The following is a 22,985-nucleotide window of genomic DNA, read 5'->3' as shown; positions in this document are numbered from 1 at the left end:
ACGATCAAAGCGCAGACTGTTTGAGACATTACTAGCGTGGAGGAAAGTTTGCATGGTGACTGTTGTATTCAATCCCAATGCAATTTCTGTGTTTCATCAACACTCTGATAGTCCACAGATTACAGAATGCCTCCAGATGTTCATCGGAAACTACTACCGGTCTTCCAGGGAACGATCAAAGCGTAGACTCTTTGAGACATTACTTTTATGAAGGAATGTGCGCATGGTGACTGTTGTATTCAATCCCGATGCAATTTCTGTGTTTCATCAACACTCTGTTAGTCCACAGATTACAGAATGCCTCCAGATGTGCATCGGAAACTACTACTGGTGTTCCAGGGAACGATCAAAGCGCAGACTGTTTGAGACAATACTCCCGTGGAGGAATGATGTCATGGTGACTGTTGTATTCAATCCCGATGCAATTTCTGTGTTACATCAACACTCTGATAGTCCACAGGTTACAGAATGTTTCACGATGTGCATCGAAAACTACTACTGGTCTTCCAGCTAACGATCAAAGCGTAGACTGTTTGAGACATTACTCCCATGGAGGAAAGTGCGCATGGTGACAGTAGTATTCAATCCAATTGCAATTTCTGTGTTTCATCAGCACTCTGATAGTCCACAGATTACAGAAAACCTCCAGATGTTCATCGGTAACTACTACTGGTCTTCCAGGGAACGATCATAGCGTAGACTCTTTGAGACATTTCTTTTATGGAGGAATGTGCGCATGGTGACTGTTGTATTCAATCTCGATGCAATTTCTGTGTTTCATCGTCACTCTAATATTCCACAGGTTACAGGATGCCTCCAGATGTGCATCGTAAACTATTACTGGTCTTCCAGGGATCGATCAAAGCGTAAACTCTTTGAGACATTACTCCCATGGAGGAAAGTGCACATGGTGACTGTTGTATTCAATCCCGATGCATTCTCTGTGTTTCATCAACTCTCTGATAGTCCACAGTTTATAGAATGCCACGAGATGTGCATCGGAAACATCTACTGGTCTTCCAGGGAACGATCAAAGCCAAGACTGTTTCAGACATTACTCCCATAGAGGAAAGTGCGGATGGTGACTGTTGTATTCAATCCCGATGCAATTTCTGTGTTTCATCAACACTCTGATAGTCCACAGATTACAGAATGCCACCAGATGTCTATCGTAATCTACTACTGGTGTTCCCGGGAACGATCAAAGCGCAGACTGTTTGAGACATTACTAGCGTGGAGGAAAGTTTGCATGGTGACTGTTGTATTCAATCCCAATGCAATTTCTGTGTTTCATCAACACTCTGATAGTCCACTGATTACAGAATGCCTCCAGATGTTCATCGGAAACTACTACCGGTCTTCCAGGGAACGATCAAAGCGTAGACTCTTTGAGACATTACTTTTATGGAGGAATGTGCGCATGGTGACTGTTGTATTCAATCTCGATACAATTTCTGTGTTTCATCATCACTCTAATATTCCACAGGTTACAGGATGCCTCCAGATGTGCATCGTAAACTATTACTGGTCTTCCAGGGATCGATCAAAGCGTAAACTCTTTGAGACATTACTCCCATGGAGGAAAGTGCACATGGTGACTGTTGTATTCAATCCCGATGCATTTTCTTTGTTTCATCAACACTCTGATAGTCCACAGATTACAGAATGCCACGAGATGTGCATCGGAAACTACTACTGGTCTTACAGGGAACGATCAAAGCGTAGACTGTTTCAGAAATTACTACCATGGAGGAAAGTGCGGATGGTGACTGTTGTGTTCAATCCCGATGCAATTTCTGTGTTTCATCAACACTCTGATAGTCCACAGTTTACAGAATGCCACCAGATGTGCATCGGAAACTACTACTGGTCTTCCAGGGAACGATCAAAGCGTAGACTGTTAGAGACATACCTCCCGTGGAGGAAAGTGCGTATGTTGAGTGTTGTATTCATTCCCGAAACAATTTCTGTGTTTCATCAACACTCTGATAGTCCACAGATTACTGAATACCACCAGATATGCATCGGAAACTACTACTGGTCTTCCAGTTAACGGTCAAAGCGAACGTGTTTGAGACATACCTCCCGAGGAGGAAAGTGCGCATGGTGACTGTTGTATTCAATCCCGATGCATTTTCTATGATTCATCAACACTCTGATAGTCCAGAGATTACAGAATGCCTCCAGATGTGCATCGGATACTACTACTGGTCTTTCAGGGAACGATCAAAGCGTAGACTGTTTCAGACATTACTCCCATGGAGGAAAGTGCGGATGGTGACTGTTGTATTCAATCCCAGTGCTATTTCTGTGTTTCATCAACACTCTGATAGTCCGCAGAATACAGAATGGCACCAGATATGCATCGGAAACTACTACTGGTCTTTCAAGGAATGATCAAAGCATAGACTGTTTGAGAATTACTCCCATGGAGGAAAGTGCGCATGGTGAATGTTGTTTCAATCCCGAGGCAATTTCTGTGTTTCATCAACACTCTGATAGTGCACAGATTACAGAAATCCTCCAGATGTGAATCGGAAACTACTACCGGTCTTCCAGGGAACGATCAAAGCGAAGACTGTTGGACACATTACACCCATGGAGGAAAGTGCGCATGGTGACTGTTGTAATCAATCCCGATGCAATTTCTGTGTTTCATCAACACTCTGATTGTCTACAGATTACAGAATGCCACCAGATGTGCATCGGAAACTACTACTGGTGTTCCAGGGAACGATCAAAGCGTAGACTGCTTGAGACATTACTCCTGTGGAGGAATGTGCGCATGGTGACTGTTGTATTCGATCCCGATGCAATTTCTGTGTTTCATCAACACTCTGATAGTCTACAGATTACAGAATGCCTCCAGATGTGCATCGGAAACTACTACTGGTCTTCCATGGAACGATCAAAGCGTAGACTGTTCGAGACATACCTCCCGTGGAGGAAAGTGCGCATGGTGAATGTTGTATTCAATCCCGTTGCAATTTCTGTGTTTCATCAACACTCTGATAGTCCACAGATTACAGAATGCCACGAGATGTGCATCGGAAACATCTACTGGTCTTCCAGGGAACGATCAAAGCCAAGACTGTTTCAGACATTACTCCCATAGAGGAAAGTGCGGATGGTGACTGTTGTATTCAATCCCGATTCAATTTCTGTGTTTCATCAACACCCTGATAGTCCAAAAATTACAGAATGCCTCCAGATGTGCATCGGAATCTACTACTGGTCTTCCAGTTAACGGTCAAAGCGAACGTGTTTGAGACATACCTCCCGTGGAGGAAAGTGCGCATGGTGACTGTTGTATTCAATCCCGATGCAATTTCTGTGTTTCATCAACACACTGATAGTCCACAGATTTCAGAATGCCTCCAGATGTGCATCGGAAACTACTACTGGTCTTCGAGGGAACGATCAAAGCGTAGACTGTTCGGGACATTACTCCCATGGAGGAAAGTGCGCATGGTGACTGTTGTAATCAATTCCGATGCAATTTCTGTGATTCATCAACACTCTGATAGTCCACAGATTATGGAAAGCCTCCAGATGTGCATCGGAAACTACTACTGGTCTTCCAGGGAACGATCAAAGCGTAGACTGTTTGAGTCATTATTCCCATGGAGCAAAGTGCGCATGGTGGCTGTTGTATTCAATCACGAAGTAATTTCTGTGTTTCATCATCACTCTGATAGTCCACAGATTACGGAAAGCCTCCAGATGTGCATCGGAAACTACTACTGGTCTTCCAGGGAACGATCAAATCGTAGACTGTTAGAGACAATACTCCCATTTAGGAAAGTGCGCATGGTGATTGTTGTATTCAATCCCGATGCAATTTCTGTGTTTCATCATTACTCTGATAGTCCACAGATTACAGAATGCCTCCAGATGTGCATCGGAAACTACTACTGGTCTTCCAGTTAACGGTCAAAGCGAACGTGTTTGAGACATACCTCCCATGGAGGAAAGTGCGCATGGTGGCTGTTGTATTCAATCACGAAGTAAGTTCTGTGTTTCATCATCACTCTGATAGTCCACAGATTACGGAAAGCCTCCAGATGTGCATCGGAAACTACTACTGGTCTTCCAGGGAACGATCAAATCGTAGACTGTTAGAGACAATACTCCCATTTAGGAAAGTGCGCATGGTGATTGTTGTATTCAATCCCGATGCAATTTCTGTGTTTCATCATTACTCTGATAGTCCACAGATTACAGAATGCCTCCAGATGTGCATCGGAAACTACTACTGGTCTTCCAGTTAACGGTCAAAGCGAACGTGTTTGAGACATACCTCCCATGGAGGAAAGTGCGCATGGTGGCTGTTGTATTCAATCACGAAGTAAGTTCTGTGTTTCATCATCACTCTGATAGTCCACAGACCACGGAAAGCCTCCAGATGTGCATTGGAAACTACTACTGGTCTTCCAGGGAACGATCAAAGCGTAGACTGTTAGAGACATACCCCCCGTTGAGGAAAGTGTGCATGGTGACTGTTGTATTCAATCCCGATGCATTTTCTGTGTTTCATCAATACTCTGATAGTCCACAGATTACAGAATGCCACGAGATGTGCATCGCAAACTACTACCGGTCTTCCAGGGAACGATCAAAGCGTAGACTGTTTAAGACATACCTCCCGTGGAGGAAAGGGCGCATGGTGACTGTTGTATTCATTCCCGATGCAATTTCTGTGTTTCATCAACACTCAGATAGTAAACAGATTACAGAATGGCACCAGATATGCATCGGAAACTACTACTGGTGTTCCAGGGAACGATCAAAGCGTAGACTCTTTGAGACATTACTCTTATGGAGGAATGTGCGCATGGTGACTGTTGTATTCAATCCCGATGCAATTTCTGTGTTTCATCAACACTCTGTTAGTCCACAGATTACAGAATGCCTCCAGATGTGCATCGGAAACTACTACTGGTGTTCCAGGGAACGATCAAAGCGCAGACTGTTTGAGACAATACTCCCGTGGAGGAATGATGTCATGGTGACTGTTGTATTCAATCCCGATGCAGTTTCTGTGTTACATCAACACTCTGATAGTCCACAGGTTACAGAATGTTTCACGATGTGCATCGGAAACTACTACTGGTCTTCCAGCTAACGATCAAAGCGTAGACTGTTTGAGACATTACTCCCATGGAGGAAAGTGCGCATGGTGACTGTAGTATTCAATCCAATTGCAATTTCTGTGTTTCATCAACACTCTGATAGTCCACAGATTACAGAAAACCTCCAGATGTTCATCGGTAACTACTACTGGTCTTCCAGGGAACGATCAAAGCGTAGACTCTTTGAGATATTACTTTTATGGAGGAATGTGCGCATGGTGTCTGTTGTATTCAATCTCGATGCAATTTCTTTGTTTCATCATCACTCTAATACTCCACAGGTTACAGAATGCCTCCAGATGTGCATCGTAAACGATTACTGGTCTTCCAGGGATCGATCAAAGCGCAAACTCTTTGAGACATTACTCCCATGGAGGAAAGTCCACATGGTGACTGTTGTATTCAATCCCGATGCATTTTCTTTGTTTCATCAACACTCTGATAGTCCACAGATTACAGAATGCCACGAGATGTGCATCGGAAACTACTACTGGTCTTACAGGGAACGATCAAAGCGTAGACTGTTTCAGAAATTACTACCATGGAGGAAAGTGCGGATGGTGACTGTTGTGTTCAATCCCGATGCAATTTCTGTGTTTCATCAACACTCTGATACTCCACAGTTTACAGAATGCCACCCGATGTGCATCGGAAACTGCTACTGGTCTTCCAGGGAACGATCAAAGCGTACACTGTTAGAGACATACCTCCCGTGGAGGAAAGTGCGTACGTTGACTGTTGTATTCATTCCCGAAACAATTTCTGTGTTTCATCAACACTCTGATAGTCGACAGATTACTGAATGCCACCATATATGCATCGGAAACTACTACTGGTCTTCCAGTTAACGGTCAAAGCGAACGTGTTTGAGACATACGTCCTGTGGAGGAAAGTGCGCATAGTGACTGTTGTATTCAATTCCGATGCAATTTCTGTGTTTCATCAACACTCTGATAGTCCACAGATTACGGAAAGCCTCCAGATGTGCATCGGAAACTACTACTGGTCTTCCAGGGAACGATCAAAGCGTAGACTGTTTGACACATTATTCCCATGGAGGAAAGCGCGCATGGTGTCTGTTGCATTCAATCACGAAGTAATTTCTGTGTTTCATCATCAGTCTGATAGTCCACAGAAGTAGTATGTGGGTCACTTGGGAGCAGCCCCTCTTCTATGGTTCATTTTAACCATAACTTTAATTAACTTTTAAGTTTCAATGGGTATCTTAAAAGTTAATTAAAGTTATGGTTAAAATGAACCTTAGAAGAGGGGTCACTTGGGAGCAGCCCCTCTTCTAAGGTTCATTTTAACCATAACTTTAATTAACTTTTAAGGTCCCATTGAAACTTAAAAAATATTTTCCTTATCTGTTGGGTAATCTTGTTCAACCTTAAATAAGGTGTAAGTATACCTTAAACTCATTTTATTTTTAAATCTTTTTTAAGATTAAAACCAACCACACTCTCCCCAATGAGGTTTCCAAAAGTATATCTTGTTTAAGGTTAAAACTAGCCATAAAACGTAATCGAAAATAATGAACCTATTTTATGGTTCACCCAATCTTGAAAAGTTAACCTATTTTAAGGTTAAAACTAAACTTAAAAAAGTCATAAGATTTTATTAAAAAATATGGTTCAAAGTCATCATAAAAAACATTCAAAAATGTTGAGAAAGAGTGTGGCTAATCTTAATCTTAAACAAGATTTAAAAAGTATTAAAAATTATGGTGGAACCATCCATTTTATTTAAATAAATAATTTCACATTTGTGAAATAAAAAGTGGTACAAATAATGGTTAATCTTAACCTTAAAATGTAATCGAAGATTTTTTCAAAACTTATTCCTACATCAAACCAACCATCTTCTAGGTTCCTATTAACCTTAAAAATTATTTTACTTATCTTTACAGTGTGCTCTAAGTATACCTTAAAAATTATTTATAGTCTACCATTTTTCTTAATCTTAATTAAGATTGTGTCTACCTTAAAAATTATTATACTTACCTTAATCTTGTTTAAGATTGTGGTTTGTGTCTACCTTATTTTCCTATTTATTTTTTATTCAATAACCCCAAGGATATGTTTCAATAATACCGCCAGCCTCCGGCTCAATCATTCTCTTATCATAGTCAAATTTGAATTCCTTACTAACATCCTTATTAATCAATCTTTTGGTTTTTGTATCTCTAGTAATCATTTTGTAGTTTAATTTAACCTTATCTATCTCCGTATCCACAATATTTTTCATGGTATTTATGTTGAGTGCTTTAGAATTTTCATAATTTAACGTGAAGCCTTTCACCTTCATAGTTTCCTTTCCTTTGTATGTCACGTACCCGTAGCTCTTAGGTCCTGTAGAAATCCAGCCTGTGATATGATCATCCTTACCCAGTTCGTCAGTCCACTCCCCCAACATACAACCAGTTTCAACAGTGTTGGTACCATCATCAATATAAACAATACTATCAGTATCGTAGTAGACCACATTTGACCCTAGCCTGTCTAGCATATCATAAAGCCGTAGGCGCGCATTAGAAGTTGTAAATGCTGCTATAAACACATTGGTTGAGTAGGAGTCTTCAACGAAATTATCTTTGTACTTATAGGTGACTTGTACAATATTATCATTAATAAAAATCATATTGCTTATATCAACCCTATCATCTAACATTATTTTGTACCACCTCTCTACACCCACTACGTATTCACTTTGGGTCAAGTTCTGTCTTTGACCGAATTTACCCCACAATGAGTTTAAGCAAATCTTTGAAACGGCACGCTTACCAGGATTCGGAACCACTTCTTCGGGATTCAGATCGATATCAAGATGTTCCTTAACCGCTGTGGTGTACTCTTCAATAGTTTTAAAGTCATCTTTCCACTCACTCGTTTCTAGCTTTATTTTCATAGAGTCTTTGACGTAGCCTTTAAACAGATTATTACTCTTTTCTTCAAAATGCCAAACCTCGTACACTTGTACCACTTTATACCCCTTCTCTATAGCTTTCTTCACTTCATCTGTAGTCCACGTTCCTATTATCACCCTTTCGTCGTCTGTGTGCTGACAAGCACCACATTTTTCCTCAATACACTTTCCACACAACCCAAATATCAACTTATCCTTTTTAATAGGCAAAACAGGATGATACAGCTTACGCGGTGGTAATACTTTGCACTTAATCAAACCGTACCAATTTTTGTTGTACCTCTTAGGTTTGTATAATTTTATAGGGTGACCGACAGGATAGTAATCAAAATACTGAACTGTAGGGTAGAGGCTGCATACATCTATGTATCTCAGCTTTTTACCACACACTTTAAGCTTGCTTGCATTTGTTCTTCCTCCATAGAAAGCATCTCTAGGGTTCAAGGGCTCAACGATTGGAGTAGTATTGTTGTATCCTTTGCTCTTAGCCCACTGGCATTCCCACATTTCGACAAGGTTGTATCCTGCTTCCCTAATTTGGTAACTTCTTTGCTTTGTTTTCTCGTACAAGTCTCCCATAGTCTCATGGTTAACATTGTTAATAGTCTCTTCTTGATAACAATCAGGACATCCATGCCAAAAGCAACCGTGGAACTAATATACTGTATTAGTGTCCTTATTGAATCCATCTACTTTTGCCCCACGAATCGTTACTTCTCCACCATTCAAAGCGTGTTGTACACCCCCGAAGGTGTTGAGCCAGGTTATCGACTCTTTACTATACATTTCTTTCTTGTCACTTTTTATCACAGCCATAGTATTTTCCTGGAGGTACTTGGACCTATAAATACCCATACAAACACTTGCAATAGTTATGTACTGAAATGGATCTATGTTAGCAATCTCTAAAAATTGTTTCCTTAACTCCATACAACCTCTACGCAGAATATCTACATCAGAGTTACAATAATCCATAAATTCTTTTTGAAAGTCAAATATATAATTTTCTTTAACCTTATTGTTGTACCACTCAAGAAACTCTTTTCTAGCTTTTGTCTTCATCGTGTCTACGCCATAGTATTTGGTCTCAGGAATAGGTCCTACATAAGTCTGATTGTCTCTTGTGTTGAAGAAATGTGGGAAGTAACCCTTCTTAAGTTCTTTCAGCCCGAATGTTATAGGGAAGTCACTCAAAGGAGAAGCTACGAAATTGTGGCTATCAATAATGCTTATTAGTCCGTTTACCTCTAGCATCATCAACTTTGTTCCATTGTATATAGTGTATGGTTTCAACGTATTCTCTATACAGTATTTTAAAATGAATTGTGAGTCATAGCCTTTCGCATTGTGTGCAATAGCCGTGTACCCTTGGTGGTTCTTAGAAATCAACCACTTGCAGAACTCTTCATTTGTTTTGAAGGAAACTTTGGTACCGTCAATATAGTGGGCTACTACGAGGTTGGGGATGTGCACTTCAGTATCTTGCTCAGCTTCATAGTCGAACCAGATATACTTTTCTGTGTAATGGCAACCATTTAATAACGTTATAATTTCAGTCAGTGTATTATTGTAGAGTACTTTATACTCTTGTTCTGAAATATCTCCATTACCAAATTGTCTTTGAAGGGTAGTGAGCTTAACATTTTTGAGAAGTTTATCCTTGTTTTTAGCTACAAAGTGTTCCTAAAAACTCTCCTTATCGGTAGCCTTACAAATACACCGAATTTCACACCTTCCGCCTTTCTGATGTTTATGTTGTATGTAGCATTGATGTTCACCAGTCTTATAAGGTTCCATACAATTGTAGCAAAAGGAGTATCCGCATTTATGCTCTTTAGATCTCGATAAAATTAAATTACATCCTCTACATTTATAAACTGTGTTACAAACTTCTGAGTGGTTATCTAAGCATTCCTGGTTGTAACAATACCTGTTACATTCCTTACAATAAACCTTATTCTTTTCTTCAGGGGAGTGCGCAGGTTTCTTGCACAGAATACACACATTTACATTCTTCTTACACTTGTGCTTATCCTTGTTGTTGTAAGGTGCATCGCACCTATCGCAGTAATATACACTACCCAAGAAAGCTTTCATACTGTTTACTACATCAAAATGATTCCCGTTTTTGTATAAATAAAGTTTAGTATCCTTCTCCTGGCCCGAGTATATAACCGAATTAAAATTTTCAGCACACACAACCTTTATCTGAATACCCAACAATTCTTCTACGTTCTTTATGTCCTCTAGTGTGAAGCCTTCTTCGTTGTAGTTACCTAGTCTCTTGCACAACTCTAGGGTTAGCTCAGTTTGAATAGGTCTACCTTGCCTAACTAATTTAATTTCCATTTCACTAAGCGGCCTACCGAGAACCTCATTCATGTGGTAGGTCAGGGCTGTTACTATGGCTCGTGGGCAGCACAAGTTATCTTTGTTCTTTATTTGGGTGATGCATCTTTTGGTTCTCACATCTTCAGATAGATTTATAATTTTCGACCTGCCTTGACCTCTAGGTACATTCAGAATCTTAATATTGAACCTGGTCTGTGTGATATTTAAGTTCTCGTTAGAAGATAGAATTCTACCGATATGACTCATGAAAGATCTGGCGTTAACATTAGATTGTACCACGGTTGAAATATCATGATGGAAATTTGGGTTGCTCGCTACTACTGTTAATTTGTCTCCTTTTTTGTAGTTTCCTTTCTCTTTGGCCAGTTTAATCATTGCGTTGATGGCGTTCTCAACTTGCATTAACTTATCAACTTTAATGGTGTAGTCTACTTCAGTCGCGTTAAATTTCTTAATGAATCGTGAGTTTGTTTCTGTGATGGTGTATGGTGGCTTGCGTTCTTCCTTAGGTGGTTCTATCAAGTCCTCGTGGAAGCCTAACTCTTGAGCTACCTTATTACGAAAGACAATGTCTTGTGTCTTCAAAATGGATTCGATTATTTCAGCCTTCCTCCTCCTAACAGTCACCTTAATGTTTTTACTTCTGCCGATGTTTATAAGCAGTGGTACCTTTAGCTTTTCCAAATCCTGCTTCTTGTACAACATGTCCTTAGTCTTATCCAAAGCTTCTTTAAGTTCCGATTTCTTCATTTTCGAAAAACCCACTCAGATTACAATCTTTAGCCATGATTCTAAGGTCTTGGCGTGTTATTTTCTCCTTGTTGTGCTCCTCCTTCTCTTCATTGTTAGGGTCATTCTTAACATGACTCTTTGATTTCAAGTGCCTGGACCAGTTATTATAAGTGATGTTCACTCGACACTTGTTGCAGTGTTTACCTGCATAGTTATATTTCTTTCCTTCCGTCATATTCATTTATTTACTGATTTATTTTATTAAAAAATTTAATAAAAATTCATTTTTTTAATTTCGAAAAAATCTTATTACTACTTGCTACCAATAGTTTTAAGGTTTCGTAGACCTTAAAAATAATATTTGAATTTAGCCTGAGTCAGATTGTTCAGCCTCAGAGTCAGATTGTTCAACCTCAGGGTCAGATTGTTCAGCCTCAGAGTCAGATTGATCAACCTCAGGGTCAGATTGTTCAGCCTCAGAGTCAGATTGTTCAGCCTCAGAGTCAGATTGTGGTATTATTTCAACCATCAACTTTTCAAATTGTTTTTCTAGCTGTGACATACCTTCACCTATTGCATTGAGTTCTCTCTCGTCTTCTACATGTTCCATAATAGTCAGTTGTAAGTACTGAAGGCTGCGCAGATAATTAAAAACGGGAAACAACAGATTTTCTGGCACCTTATTTATATCAAAACAAAGTGCTGCGGGGTTGTCATTGCCTTTCATTATAGCCGTCATGCTACAAGGAGTTATTAGTTTATTGCTCACAGACATTTATTATATGTATTATCTAATTAAAAAAATTAATTTTTGTCGAAAACAGCAAAACCTCGGCGCCGAGGAACCCTGTGGGGTCTTTTGTCTGTAACATTTCTTCGTCGTTGTCGTTGTTCTTCTGCCCCACAGGGTTTTTTTTCTCTTTGTTACCACGTCTCGTCCCATACTTCTTAGCAGATGAGGGAGAGCGGATCAGTGCGGACGTCTCATGACGTCACTCAAAATTCCACGATGAAAACTTTACTCAGTTTTTTCTTCAGAAAGGTGGCCAATCTTCCTGACCGAACGCGCTGAGCTACCGCGCCGGCGAAGCAAATGCATTCGATTAAGCTATTAATCTTACTCTCTCTCTCTCAGCATTACGCTTCATTCGACTTACCGTATATTTTTACTTACATTACGTAGTGTAACATACACAACAACACCCAAAAACAACAATTTATTAGCGGAACATTTACGTTTAAATGAATAATATACATTTAAGTTAAAATATTACGCTAGAGCAGCGCTGTTGTGAGTAATGCAGGCGATAGTGACGTCGGCGACCTGACCTTCACCGTTGCCTTCTCAGCTAGCTATCGCAGTCGCAGCAGCCTTGGCCGTGAAGCTATCGCAAGAGGTGAGACGCGCCTGTTCATACTAGCGTCAATGAAAATACGGAAGGATCTACTCGTCACCGCCTGATTTATTATTTATTATTTCCATTCAAATAAATGAACAGAATAATTATACTTTCAATATTATCCTTAGTGTGTGCTCACGATGAAGCAGCAGTAAAATATTTGCACGACTTTGGGTACTTAGACTACCAAGAAAATCAACTTTCTCAATTGAGTGATGAAGCGTACAAAGATGCACTTACGTTATTCCAACAGAAATATAATCTACCAGCTAATGGTGAGCTTACTGATGAAACATTACAATTAATGAAGAACCCGAGGTGTGGCGTGGAAGATAACGTTTTAAGCTTTACTACACACATCTACAAGTGGAATAAGAAGAATATTAAGTGGCATTACTACCTAGCAACTAGAAAAATGTTACAGGTGGCAGAGGCAGCATTCAAAATGTGGCAGGAACACACGGATCTTACTTTTGAGAACAGCAACCAAAGTCCTGATATTGTCGACCAAGAGAGGTGCACACCGACGCCAAAATTCAGCCCTACAGTTCTGTCAACGAAGTTTTGATGGCAGAGGAAACGTATTAGCGCATGCAGATTATCCTAATTTGTACAACGACCCCATTGAAATTCACGTTGATCAGGATGAATATTGGTACGTGGAAATGGACAATAACACACCATCTTCACAAACAAACCTATTTACAGTGTTAGTTCACGAGATTGGTCACACGCTGGGTATGGCACATTCAGATTTCTCTGAATCGGTGATGTACGCATTTTACAATAACACTATCACCACCCTATCTGAAGACGATATACGCGGTATTCAAAGTTTATATGGGAAACGTGCTTCTAGTAACCCTCCTACTCCAGCTTCTCCCTCAACCGAAGCCGTGCCTGAAAAGGAACCTGAACTGTGCAGACTGAAGCAGTTTGGAAGTTCTGTGATTGTGAATGAGTTTTTATACATTTTTTGTGGAAGGTGGGTTTGGATGACTGCTCTTAATAACAACAAGGATCGTTCGAAGCCGCAACTAATCACAGACAGGTTAACGTTTCTACCTCAACAATTCGAAAATGTATCTGCTGTTTATCAGAGACCATCAGGTGAAGTCTTTCTTATCATTAATAACATGATATACATGGTTCACATACCGAGTTTAACGTTACAACCTGGTTACCCAAAAAGAGTATCTGATATAGGGCTGCGACAAAATTCTGTTGTACATGGAGCTGTGAACACTTACTCTGGCAGAACCTTTATTTTCTATGACGATGTATACTTTGCAGAAATAGATGAATGTAGTTTTAGAGCAAAGGCTTATGGAGTGATCAGTAAAAGCTTCCCGGGGGTGCCTTCAGCCTTAGACTCTGTTTTTAGATACACAAACGGTTTGCTCTACTTCTTCAAGGATGGTATATTATATGAATACAATGAATTCTCAAACGTACTAGTAAGAGCAGGTAAATTCGATCTTTCTTTATTTGGTATAAACTGTCCCAAGAAATCATCTTCATTTACAGCACTAGTGAAGAGCTTAAAAGATACTGTGATTCAGCTAGAAACATTAAAACCCTAACGAGAAATTTTTTTTTAAATATTGCAGTAAATAAATGGAACGAAATCAACTGCTATTGAAACTTAACAGCGCCAACAAAACGTTTACGAAGCTGAATGAGTTAGAAAAGGGACACACTTATACCATTACAAATGCTGAGAATATAAGTACAAAATATGGCCAAAAGTTTTGTCTACAACTCGACAGTGAATACAAGATTATATTACCCGATAGATACACCAAATTATTAAGCTGGGATGATTGCAATACTTTGGTTGGATTAAAGATGTTATACAATGGTGTCAAAGAAACAAACAACGACAAGAAGGTACACGATATTGAGTTCTTTTAAATTGATTTTAATGATTTTTAATCTCTTTAAAGAGATTAAAATCTATACTAACTATCTACATCGTAAAACGTCTCAACGTCCCAACGTCCCAACGTCAACGTCAACGTCCCAACGTCAACGTCTCAACGTCAACGTCTCAACGTCAACGTCCCAACGTCCCAACGTCAACGTCAACGTCAACGTCTCAACGTCAACGTCAACGTCAACGTCTCAACGTCAACGTCCCAACATCCCAACGTCAACTTCCCAACGTCCCAACGTCAACGTCAACGTCCCAACGTCAACGTCTCAACGTCAACGTCTCAACGTCAACGTCCCAACGTCCCAACGTCAACGTCCCAACGTCCCAACGTCAACGTCTCAACGTCCAACGAATAATTTTATTATTTTTCCTTAAATAAATGTTTGCAAAATATGATGAAAAGCTTGTTAAGCAAGCAAAAAAGAACAGAAAGAAATTTGAACAAATCAAAGACGAATTTAAAGAATGGAAAATTAAGCCTATAACCGAATACGAAAAATACAAAAAGGAGGACCAACCAGTAATTGACAAATTATATGCGATAGGGAAAGAAGTGATTGACGCTATAGAAAAAAATCGTGAGATTGAAAAGCAGCTACTACCTTACGATGGGGGGTTTGACGATATGTTCCCTATACCACCTACTCCTGAGGTAACATCGTTTGAGAGAAGCTTATTTGTTGATGACCCCATCACACCAAAGACACGTAAGAGGTTGGAGCCTATGTTGGAACAAATTGAAGACAAGGAACGGCAGAAGATGAAGGCTGTTTCAGACTACTCAACAACTTACCTGGGCCCAAAAGTTTCAAAATACTTAGGCGCTCTAGGTGACACAATTTTTGGTCTCCGTTTTGACAATGGAAGGCATTACATGGGTGACTCCGAAGTAACATTCAACAACGATAATATTATGGTGAAGGGTAACTCCTTTAAAGCCACCAATGGGTTTATGAAGCTCCTGACTCAGAAAACCGTAGCACCTGAAGAGTACACATCTGACGATCTTGATGCCTATACAACTATGCTGAAGGTTACCAATGCGATATATAAGAACAATGATCCAAAGGGGAATAAACCCAAGTCAAGCAGCAGCGAAAAATACAACAACATCATTAAACCAATATGGCAGTCACTCAAGAAAGAACGTGGTAACTCGCCAAACACAAAGGGTGGTATGGGTTTTGTAAAGAGGTATACAGACAAACCGGTGGAGTACGTGTGGATGAATGACGTCAGAGACTTAATTGATAGGCTAATGGTTATTCATGGTGAAGAGAATGCGGGAAATAATAACTTCCACAATGAGAAGGTTGGAATAACCAAGATGCTTACGAGTAAATTTAATGACTTCATAGTAAATAATCCAAAGGGGATACCTTACCTAATTAGATTTCTAAACAATCTCCCTCATACATTCTGGAAGGCAGAAAGTTATGGAAAGGGCTTAGTGAACACGTTAATTAATAATCTTCCTGTTGAAATGCATTTACCTGGATACAATTACTGCGGCCCTGGTACCAAACTAGAAGAACGATTAGAAAGAGGAGATGCTGGAATAAATCCTCTAGATGAAGCTTGCAAAAGGCATGATATCGCATACAGGGATCATAAAGATTTGGAACAAAGACATCAAGCTGATAAAGAACTGCAGAAAGCGGCAAAGGAAAGGATTTTCAGTAAAGATGCTTCCCTAGGAGAAAGATTAGCTTCAACAGCTGTAGCTGGAATAATGTTTGGGAAAAGGAAGCTAGGTCTAGGGTTAGATGATAATGGATGGGCATTGTGAATGTGAATGAAGAGGTGTAATTTTAATGGGCCACAACCCATTAAAATTTAATATGAGTGTAGCACTAAAATATTTAATTTATTTGAGATAATAAATGAAAGGATTTAGTATTGACTACAACATTCCCTCCAGTGGGAATCCGAGAGCGAAATCTATTAAAATAAAACTGTCCAATGACGACCTGAAAAATCATGGCTTTCTAGATGCTTATCTTACAGAGACTCAAATGAAACAGAAAGCTAATAAACTTAAAAAAGGTGGTAGCTTATTGATAACATTTTCTGTACCTGTTGTGAAGAAGATACTCGAGTACCTAAGCTCTAAGAGATTGAAAGAAGGTTCTGGATTGAATAAGCATGAAGGTGGATTTCTACCACTGATACTTGCAGCATTGGGAGCAATCGGGTCTTTAGCTGGTGGTGCTGCGGCAATAACAAGTGCTGTGCACAAGAAGCAAAAGGAAGACGCAGAGTTAGCGGAGCAAAAGAGGCATAATCTTGAAATGGAAAAGAAAGCGGGACATGGTATTTTTTTAAAGAAAAAAGTCGAAAAAAAGTCGAAAAAATTGTGCAAAAGTATGATCACCCGTTGAGCAACTATGATATCGAGAGGTTAGCAAAGTCTTTAAAAATCCAAAATTTTAGAGGTGTATTCATGGCCGACGACCTACCGTTAGAACCTAAAGAAATCGAATCAGGGGTAGTTAACTTGGATACATCTGATCACATTGGTACTCACTGGATATGCTATTACAAGAAGGGTAATGAAAAATACGTTTTTGACTCATTCGGTGGCAGTATACCACAAACTTTAGTGAAATACCTGGGTCCTGACAATCTGTTTTACAACTCAGAAAGAATTCAGAATTTCGATCAGTTTATATGCGGTCATTTGTGTGTGATGGTACTGAAGCTATTTACAGATGGATGGAGTTTTATTAAAATTCTTGATACAATAAATGGATATTTTCGGAAACAAGATAAAGAAAGGTACTGAACAACTAGACGATGTCAGAGACGTCATAAACGGACTGGAATCTAGTATCAGTAAACTTAATATTAAGAAGTATTTCTCATTTTCAAAGAACTGGGTATCATTGAAAGGAAGGCGCATTGTAAACGTAGCAGATGGCGTAGGTGGATATGATGCAGTCACTACAAGCCAGCTCGATGCTGTTAATGATGTTGCTAACGCCAAATACACAAGTATACTAACAACCCTTAATAATTATGTAAGTAAAACCAACCTCGACCATTATTACAGTAAAAAGGACCTAGAAAAAGTTTTCTCAGATTATTATACAAAAGGTGATTTATCTCAATACATCAACAAAACTGAACAAGGCCTGAACAAAATATGTGATAAACAAACAGTTGAATTCACTTTTATGACTGGATTAGAACAACAAACGTACACGTTCGAGTATGACTTTGTACTGAAAAAAGTTATTGTCATTGGAAAAGATATAAACAAAGATTTAACATTTAATGATTTTGATGTTTCAGTAAATGTACATGACAAATTACACGTAATTGAGGACAAGCATAACCCAATATTAATTCATAAAGGAAATTCCCTAACCGTAAGACTAAAAGAGTCGGCGAAGACAGTCCCTGTGGACGTAAAACTCTTACTATTTGGTGAACTTGCATCAATTACTGATGCTATTGACGAGGGCTTAGAATCTTGATTTTTTAATTTCCGAACAAATAAATGATGGATGATAAACATATTTGGTGTCTAAGCTGCAAAAAAGTTACTACTACACTTCATCCCAAGAGAGTTGTGACGAAAAACGGTCGTCATAGGATTGAGGGCTATTGTGGGGTGTGTAATACCAAGAAAAGTAAGTTTATAAAAATAAAGTAATGTCTCCGACAAGTAAAAGTATTCGTGAAGAAATTATACAAGAGCTTCACAAGCCACTGAGAAAGAATTTTCCAAGAAAACCTGTTACATCCTACGGTATAGATGATTTGTGGCAGGCTGACTTGGTTGAGATGGATTCTGGTCACCTTAAAGGTATATCAAAATTCAACAAGGGTATGAAGTATTTACTGACTGTAATAGACGTCTTTTCAAAGTATGCTTGGGCTATTCCTGTTAAAGATAAATCAGGTGAAAGTATTACCAACGCTTTTAAAGGTATACTACAAGAAAGGACGCCGAAACACTTACAAACAGATAATGGCAAAGAATTCTACAACAAACACTTCAAAGAGCTCATGAAACTTACAGGTGTAAATCATTATTCTACGTTTACAGAACTTAAGGCTTCAGTAGTTGAAAGGTTCAACAGGACTTTAAAGGAAAAAATGTGGAAACAATTTGCGCTCCAGGGCAATCAAAAATGGGTTGAGCTACTTCAAAAACTGGTGTATGATTACAACAACAGGAAACACAGGACAATAGGGATGAAACCAGTAGACGTAAACGAAAAGAATGCAAAAAAGGTGGTACCTACGATGCAACTCAAAGCAGATGCGCCCAAGTTCAAGATAGGTGACAAAGTTAGGATAAGTAAACTTAAAGGCTTGTTCGAAAAAGGTTATACTGCTAATTGGTCGACAGAAATATTTGAAGTGACTCAGATTAATAACACAAGTCCGACTACATACAAGTTAAAAGATACAAGTGAAGAAGAAATTAAAGGAAGTTTTTACGAACAGGAGTTACAAAAGACAAAGTATCCAGATGTGTATCTTGTAGAAAAAGTTTTAAGAAAAAAGGGTGACAAAGTATTTGTTAAGTGGCTAGGTTTTGATAGCTCACACAATAGTTGGGTAAACAGAAAAAATGTGGTATTTTAATGGTTTTTTAACCATTAAAATCTTATAAAAGTTTTAATTTTATTACGGTACCTACCGTCATACAGCTTTCGAGTCATGTCAACAGTTATGAATCCAAAGTCCTCGTTCCACACCTCACTGCAAAGCTGTCTAAAGTCATTCCATTTAAAGTCTCCACCTACAAACTCGTCGTAGATGTGCTTCAAATTAATGTCGTCTTGTCTAAATATGTTCAAAAAGTTAAGGTTGTCTCTCACCAGCTGCTTAGGTATTTTAGAATACGTTTGAGCTAAGTAGAAACAGTCAATATTCTTATGTCTTCCTCTGGTAAAGTATTCTCTTACAATATCTTGATTTTCTGATATAAAGTCGTCAAACACCACAACAGAGCGGTCTTCACACTCATCTAATGGTATAACGTCATCACTGTTACTGATAAAGGTAGCTATTTTATCATTGTGTTCATTTTCTATTCGTTCACATTTTTCCATAAGATGTTTGTACTTAAACTGTTCTAAGCTTTTCGAGTAGATGTACAAGTGTTTAATGGTGTTCCAGTTAAGCCATCCAGGGCACAGAAGGTAATTATCAACCATTAAAGTTGTTTTACCACATCCACTTGGTCCAACGATGGCGCAACGAATTGAACTAGGTAATAACTTCCCATGTCTGCTTTTGATTCGTTTTTCTCGAATTCTGATCTTTGGATCCCAATCAGTCATTTTACTTTTTTATTTACTACTTATTACTTAATTAATAAATGAATAGAATTTTTGAAATTAGTGGTACATCCTCAAACTTAAAAAAGAGGCTAAATGTACCAATAAGAAACATGTATACAAAGGTTGGTTTGGTCGGATTTTATTCAACATTCTTAACTCCAAATGTCACAAAGGATAATAACAGATTACACTATGAGAAAGATGGTGTGGTTAATACTTTAAATATTCCATCAGGGCAGTACAGTCTAGACAATTTAGAGAGGTGTATTCAGAGCCAGGAACCTTTCAATGCTAGTAATATAAAGATTAAGGCTAACGAAATCGTAAATAGAGTTGAGATAGAAAGCTTAGACTTTAAGCTGTATTTTAATAAGGAATGTAGTATTGGGAAGATGCTAGGTTTTAGAGACGCAATTGTGGAACCTGTAACAAAAGTTGTAGCAAATGAGCTACCGAAAATAATCCCTTTTGAAAAAATTAAAGTGCATTTTAACTTAGCTGATGGTATGTTTGTAAAGGATTCTGACCACTTTCATCGAGAAACAAACATTATTGCTTCTTTTAAACCCAAATTGGAGGGGTGTGGTCACTTACAGTTTGGTAGTCCTATAATACACGAACCGAATTATCCATTATTTTTCCCTGTGCACGATAAAGTTCAAAACCTGGAAGTAAGTGTAACGGATGAAAATGATGCTGCGATAGATTTTGGTGGAGCTACAGTGACTGTTCTTTTAGAAATGCTTTAAAATTAAAATATTGCAGTAAATAAAATGAATAAAATAGAAAGCTATCAGTGGCAGTCTTTTCCAGTAAATGAGAAGACTAGGAATAATTTAAACCTACCGAACAAAGATGTAGAAATAGACATCAAAGTTGGTGATGGTTGGTTTGACAACAATGCTTACTTGTATATGACCTATAATGTTACTCACGCAAATGGATCAGATTACACTTCTTACGAAGGTAAATCGAATGTTAAACTCGTTGACAACTTTCCGACACAGTTATGGAGTGCAGTAATTGTTAAGAAAAGAGGTCACATAATCTACAGGTTAGAGCATCCAAGCATTTCGTCGACGGTTTTATACCACCTTACTTCTTCTCTCGACGATGACATTAGATTCGAGGGTAATTTCATTAACAATGGTAAGTTACGAAGAAAGGAAAACGAGGTGTTGTATCCGTTAAAAATGTTGGGTGGATTTTTTAAGGATTACAAAGAAATCATGTGGGAAGGTGACTTAACAGTAACATTTGTGGGAAGCGCAAATGCTAGCGATGGCTTGTTTAGATGGTTTTCGCAAAATAATAGTGGTGCAGATATTGAAGGCTCTCGACCTGAGTTGGGTAAAGTAACCATTACCAGTTTAGAGATTAGAGTACCCATTATTAAGTATGAGCCTAATTATGAACTAGAGCTAAGAGAAAAGATGCTAAAGGACCCTAAGATTCCGATTTCATTTTTTGATCTTCAGACGCAGGAAATAGCAGGAATTAGTGGTAAGAGAAACTTTGAGCTAGATATAACGAATTACTACAACTCTATGGAGTTTGACATGCCTTATTTTGTGTTTGTGGTGTTTCAGACCAACAGGAAAGGAAACCAAGATGCTGATTCATCAGTGTATGATCACGTTCATCTCCAAAACATTTATCTAAAGAATGGTAGAAATGAGATATTTCCTGAAGAACTGTGGAACATTGACCCTCCGGGTACTTGTTTGAAGGCATACAATGCATTTGCAGACTTTAAGAGAATAACTGAATTGAAAGATGACCATAAAATTAGTGCATACAGTTTCATTAATTCGTACCCTATTTACGTAATCAATATGAGTAGACGCAAGAATGTTGTTACTCCACAGAAAACAGCAATGAAGTTATCGGCGACATTTAATGCGCCTATTCCTGACAACACTTTAGCATACATAATTATGTATGGTAAAAGAAACTTGACTTATGATCTTAAGCATGGACTAATTACTGAAAACTTTTGATGGAGAAGTTTTAATTTTAATGGTTCACAAGCCATTAAAATTTATGGATACAACAGGTTTTACGAGAGTTGCGTTAACTCTAGCAATATCTAAAGCTTGCTCAAATCTTTGTTCATCAGTACCGAGATGAGCTGTATATACTACTTTAGTAGCCCAATCACGAAATCGATATCCTGTACCTGAATTGGATTTAAAAATAACCTTTAAAAGACCATTATAAGTAAAAAATGTTCGTTTGACTCGTTTTTGTTCTTCTGTCCTATACTCCCTTTTTAAGGGAGTAATAGGCACAAGAAATTTTTCGTAATCTTTTTCTAACTCAAAATATTCACTTATATGTTTGATTAGGTTTTCCATTTCAAACAATTTTTCAATATCTCTACCTCGAAAATATATTTTATTAACTTCTCTGACTCCTCTTACTTCAACTTCAAACACGTTTCCTGTGTCATCACAAAACTTCTCACGTTCTTCCAACTCTAAAATAGGTGGAGCTTCTCTTAATACTTTTTCACATGTTGTTCTTAGAATGATTGAGCCGGAGGCTGGCGGTATTATTGAAACATATCCTTGGGGTTATTGAATAAAAAATAAATAGGAAAATAAGGTAGACACAAACCACAATCTTAAACAAGATTAAGATAAGTATAATAATTTTTAAGGTAGACACAATCTTAATTAAGATTAAGAAAAATGGTAGACTATAAATAATTTTTAAGGTATACTTAGAGCACACTGTAAAGATAAGTAAAATAATTTTTAAGGTTAATAGGAACCTAGAAGATGGTTGGTTTGGTGTAGGAATAAGTTTTGAAAAAATCTTCGATTACATTTTAAGGTTAAGATTAACCAATATTTGTACCACTTTTTATTTCACAAATGTGAAATTATTTATTTAAATAAAATGGATGGTTCCACCATAATTTTTAATACTTTTTAAATCTTGTTTAAGATTAAGATTAGCCACATTCTTTCTCAACATTTTTGAATGTTTTTTATGATGACTTTGAACCATATTTTTTAATAAAATCTTATGACGATTTTTAAGTTTAGTTTTAACCTTCAAATAGGTTAACTTTTCAAGATTGGGTGAACCATAAAATAGGTTCATTATTTTCGATTACGTTTTATGGCTAGTTTTAACCTTAAACAAGATATACTTGTGGAAACCTCATTGGGGAGAGTGTGGTTGGTTTTAATCTTAAAAA

This window comes from Schistocerca gregaria, chromosome X (genome assembly GCF_023897955.1).
Source record: "Schistocerca gregaria isolate iqSchGreg1 chromosome X, iqSchGreg1.2, whole genome shotgun sequence".
NCBI classification, from domain to species: Eukaryota; Metazoa; Arthropoda; class Insecta; order Orthoptera; family Acrididae; genus Schistocerca; species Schistocerca gregaria.
The sequence above is the reverse complement of the archived record's forward strand: the minus strand, read 5'-3'. Positions refer to the sequence as shown.